Source organism: Bactrocera neohumeralis, unplaced genomic scaffold, assembly GCF_024586455.1.
Source record: "Bactrocera neohumeralis isolate Rockhampton unplaced genomic scaffold, APGP_CSIRO_Bneo_wtdbg2-racon-allhic-juicebox.fasta_v2 cluster11, whole genome shotgun sequence".
In the NCBI taxonomy this organism is placed as follows: Eukaryota; Metazoa; Arthropoda; class Insecta; order Diptera; family Tephritidae; genus Bactrocera; species Bactrocera neohumeralis.
This window is the reverse complement of record NW_026089624.1, coordinates 4,269,448-4,274,701: the sequence shown is the minus strand read 5'-3', so window position 1 is coordinate 4,274,701 and position 5,254 is coordinate 4,269,448. Positions and strand designations below refer to the sequence as shown.

The following is a 5,254-nucleotide window of genomic DNA, read 5'->3' as shown; positions in this document are numbered from 1 at the left end:
CACCTGGAATGTCCGGTCCCTTAATTAGGAAGGGCCGCTGCTAGCTGGTTGATGTCCTCGTTAGAGTAAAGGCTGACATCACCGCCGTTGAAGAAACGTGATGGGCGGGACAAGGGCGGAGACGAGTAGGTCCTTGTGGCATTTACTACAGTGGCCATATAAAAGAGCGCAATTTCGGTAAAGGATTCGTAGTGGGAGGGAGACACCGTCACCGAATCCTGCCACTCACCCCGGTGGATGGGCGTATAGCCACAATCTGTATCAAAGCGAAGTTCTTCAACATATCGCCGATTTGCGCCTACACCCCGACGGAAGGGAAGAACAATATGACCAAAGAAGCCTTCTATGAACGCTTGAAGTGCAACGATGTTCAAATCATGTTTAGCGACTTTAATGCCAGGGTGGGAAAGAAGGTATCTTTGGCACTACAGTCGGTGAATTCAGCCTCCATGATGAAACTCGGACTCGGACTGCTATCTTGTTGCAACCAAGATACGCACGCCTCTGTGCAGCAAAAACCGCACGTCAGTAAACACAAGGAAGGTTCGACGACGAGAAGCTGCAATCACAACAGGCAGGCGAACTTTGTACATGACTTGCATTCCTGCTCTCTAAAAGCACTCGTCAGCAACTCGGTATAAGGGAACTGTTTGACGGCATTTCAAACTCCTTACATACAGCTGCAAACGAAACCATTGGTTTTCGTGAAAGGCAAAAGAACAGCTGGTAAGGCGAGGAAACCGACTGCCTATCTCGCAACATTAAAATAAACGTGCGGGATAGAATAGATATCGAGAGTTGAAAAGGGAAGCGAGAAGCATTTGCAGATAAAAGACGTGAAAGAACGAAATGCGTGATTATGAAGAGCTTGATTATCTGGCTCGAAAATTATACGAAAATATGCGGCGACCAACAGAAGGTTTCAATACCGAAACCGTTCCCTGTAGAACCCTTCCATGTGATCTTGTGAATGATGCCCAGGTGTAAGAGTGGCAACCCTCTCCTCGACTGTTAAGCGAGTTGATTGCAACACCGCGACACGAGTAGATATCCATGCGCACGAGTTCGAGATAACTCTAACTTAATATTAATATATCTTTCAATTTCATTATTAACTTTTCCATTAAATAAATAATTTGTTAGATAAGTGTTATCAATTCATTTTCGGGAAGCAAAGTACCATCCTAGCCTTTCGGAGCCTTACAGGTCAGAAGTGGAATGAGTCTGCGTGAAATTTCGCGAGCAACGGTTTGTTGAGACTCCGCTGGGCAAGCGTCGGGTTATATCCCTAAACAGCGAAAACATGTAAGCGTAAGTGTAACGACAACGTGCGACTTTAATGAACAAAACAAAACGACTTAATTCTAATTAGAATTCTGTGCAAAACACACACAATCGAACAAACGTAAATAATCAAAATGGCGGTAGTGAAAATCAGTAGTCTGAAATTATCTAAAATAAAAGAATTACTTAGCGAAAAAGGTTTAGAAACGGAAGGGCATAAACATGAACAAATTTTGCGACTAAGTGAAGCGGTTGGTGCGGACGTGATAGAATTTACACAGACGAATGTGCAAGATCAAATAAATGAGTTGCGCGAAATGTTTACCTCGGTGCTGCAGCTGATGCAGTCTAATTCGAATACGACACCGAGTGATAACGTGAGTAACTTAAATTCGTTTGCGGAACAAGCACGTTTAGAATCACAAGTACAAGGGCGACTAAAATTAATTATTCTGTAAAAGAAATTGCAAAAACTATACCAGACTTCGATCCAACATCCGAATCGTCAATCACGGTTGAGCAGTTTGTAGATAGAGTTAATGGTGCTATGAGTGCCTATAAGTGGGAAGAAAAGTGTTTGTTGTTGGCTGTTTATAGTCGACTCAAAGGCGCCGCGAAAATTTGGCTCAATTCGACAGACAATTGGAACGAACTTTCAAAGAGGTTGTGCGAAGAGTTCAGCTGCATACCAGATGAAGCTGACATACACTACAAAATGAGTCAGGCAGTGCGTAAGCCAAATGAAAACTTATTAGACTATTGCTTTCGCGTGAGTGCATTAGGGAAACGATTTACATTGAGTGAGTCTGCAATTGTGAAATATGCTAGAGATGGGTTAAAACATCGTGAACTACAAACGGCTATGGCAACTACTCGTTTTAAACAATGCGTGAATTTCGTCAAGCAATAACGGATTATAGCAAAAACATTCCAACGCGTTCGGGTAAATATGAAACACATTGAAAGTGAGAAAAGCGTAAGTGTTAGCGATATAAATAAACAAGTAATTTGTTATAATTGCCAAGAAAAAGGACATTTTTCCAGTAAATGTCCTAAACCACAACGCAGGCGAAGATGCAATGATTGTTATAAAGTGCATCCTAAAAGTAAACCGGAAAATTGCGGGAAAAAGAAAACCGTAGTGAGAAAAACGAATACAGCGCGAGAAACAACAACGAATAACATTTTTGAGCAATGTGTTGTTGTAAACGGTCAACAATTAATGGCATTTATTGATACGGGCAGTGAGTGCTGCATGGTCAGAGCTACGGTAGCAAATAACTTAAAATATGAACAAGAAAAATGCGCATTAAAAACAAGTGGATTTTGTGGTGGTATTATATATAAGCCCACGCGAAAGTTCGTGTACAAATACAAAACCTAAAGTGGGACGTTATATTATATGTCGTAGATGATCAACTCTTAACAGCAGATCTACTGCTGGGCCAAGACCTTTTTAATGATATGCGGGCTGTTATTGTAGATGGTCGTATAACTTTTGCAAGCGGTAATAAATTTACTATCGATGATATAAGGGGCGGTATAAGCGAGTTAATTACTAAAAATGATTTAGTTGAACTGTTGAATAGTTACGGTGATATTTTTGCAACAAACATGCATGAAATAGGCAAAACCAATTTAGTGGAGATGTCCATAGATCTTGATACCGACGTTCCTATCGCGCAGAAACCATTTCGGGTTCCTGAACCTAAAAAGAAAATCGTCGCGGAAATGATTAACGAACTATTAGCGTGTAATATTATTACAAAATCAAATTCTGAATATGCGAGTCCAATGATTCAAGTTAAAAAGAAAAACGGTAGTGAGCGCTTATGCGTTGATTTCAGACGATTGAATCTACATATGCGTAATGAAGTTTTTCCAATGCCAAACATTGAGGAACAGTTGCAAATCGCAAAGCAATACGTGTATTTTACTGTGCTCGACTTAAATAATGGGTATTACCAAATACCGGTTGTGAAAGATAGTCAAAAATATACTGCTTTCGTAACAACGGAAGGGTTGTTCGAATTTAAACGAATGCCCTTTGGACTTAAAAATGCGCCAGTCGTATTTTCGCGATTAACTGCCAAAATTAAAGAGCGTGTTAAGAGTGACGATATGATGAACTATATGAACGATATATTTATCGGAAGTCAAACGGTAAACGAGTGTTGAGTGCTCTTCGCGACGCAAACGTAACGTTAAATATACAAAAATGCGAATTTTTGAAAAACAGTATACAATTTCTGGGTCATGAGTTGACACCTGACGGTATTGCGCCAGGACTAGTTAAAACCCTTTCGATACGAGATTACAAAACGCCAACAAGTGTAGTCAAGTTCGGCAGTTTCTCGGTCTGAGCGGGTACTTTTGTAAATTTGTGCCAGCTTCAGCGTTGATAGCCGCCCGCTAAATCGTTTACTTCATAAAAACGAACCATTCATATGGGCAGAAGATCAAGAAAGTGCGTTTAATAAACTGAAAACAATTTTAGCGTCTCGACCAGTGATGACTGCATTCCGGGTTGATGCACAACAACAAGTACATACTGACGCGAGTTCGATCGGTCTGGCCGGCGTTCTATTGCAAAAAGAAAACGAAGACTGGAAACCAGTCATATACTATAGTCGCGCGACTACGGATGCGGAAAAACATCTGTATCATAGCTACGAGCTGGAAACGCTCGCGGTTGTCGAATCCATCGAAAGATTTAGATACTATATTTACGGTAAAAAAATAAAATTGATTACTGTCTGTAACGCTATAAAAACAACAATGAAGAAACGTGAGCTAGTGCCGCGAATCACTGGGTGGTGGTTGCGTATTCAGGACTATGATCTTGAAATTGGCGATCGTAGTGGGCAGGGAATGGCACATGAAGATGCATTAAGTCGTTTTCCTGTTGAATCATCACACGAAATTGAAACAGCATCGCTACGAACCGCCAAGGTACAGATTGCAGGATGAACACACCAGTCGAGCGTTGCAATCGAACCACTCTATCAATGCTCTTACCATCAGTAAACAACGATAAACGCTAGGATGAATCGCTTCGAACCATCCAGTGGTCAATCAACAGTTCAAACAGTTCAGTTTGGTGCTTGATGGATTCCAATTGTTTTGTGTCAGATCTGTGCTAGAGCTGGGCATTCACAGAGGTAGTGGAAAATTGTTTCCTTGTTCCCTGCTACTCCGCAGCCTCGGCAGATGTCGTTGTAGGGCATGCCCATTTTGGACGCATGTTCCCCTAATGGCCAGTGCCCTGTTGTGGTAGCTGTTACTCTGTAGATACTTTTTCTTGATCTATTTAGTAAGTCGTTGATTCTTTTCCTGTCATATGTTGGCCATAATTGTTTAGTTATGATGCATTTTGTAATGTTTTTCCATTTGTTATTTGCAACTTGTTGAAATTGTATATTGATCTCTCCTTTGATCGATCCTAGCGGGCTTAGTATTAGCTCAGCCTCGGATTCGTTGAGGAAAGCTCCTGCCTTTGCCAACTCGTCTGCTTTTTTGTTACCAAAAATGTTCCTGTGACCGGGAACCCAGATCAAGTTTAGTTGGAGCTTGCCTTTTATTGAGCTTAGTGCTTTCTTGCAGTTGTGAACCATACTGGAACTTGTCATGGGTGAAGACAATGCCAGGAGCGCCGCCTGGCTATCCGTAAATATAATTGCTTTATGTATATTCCCGTGGTTTTTTAACAGAACTTCGCAGGCTTTTCCTATGCCTACTTCTGCTTGGAAGATGCTAGCCGAGTTCGGTAGACGTATATAGGCATTTCGCCTAGATCAGCGGAGAATACCACCGAGCCTACTCCGCAGTTCATTTTGGACCCATCGGTATAGACTGAGATGGTATCCTCCTTTCCTATTGAACCTGTTCTCCATTCTCGTCTAGATGGTATCCTCACCTGGAAGTGTCTATTGAAATGCAGCTTTAGGAGAATGTAGTCTGATTTATTAAT

The 5,254-nt window shown here is 41.4% G+C and overlaps 1 pseudogene; it reads left to right on the top strand.

Annotated features, from left to right (window-relative positions):
* Positions 1-1,418: 1,418 nt before the first annotated feature.
* Positions 1,419-2,194, top strand: LOC126765864 (uncharacterized; annotated as a pseudogene).
* Positions 2,195-5,254: the final 3,060 nt, after the last annotated feature.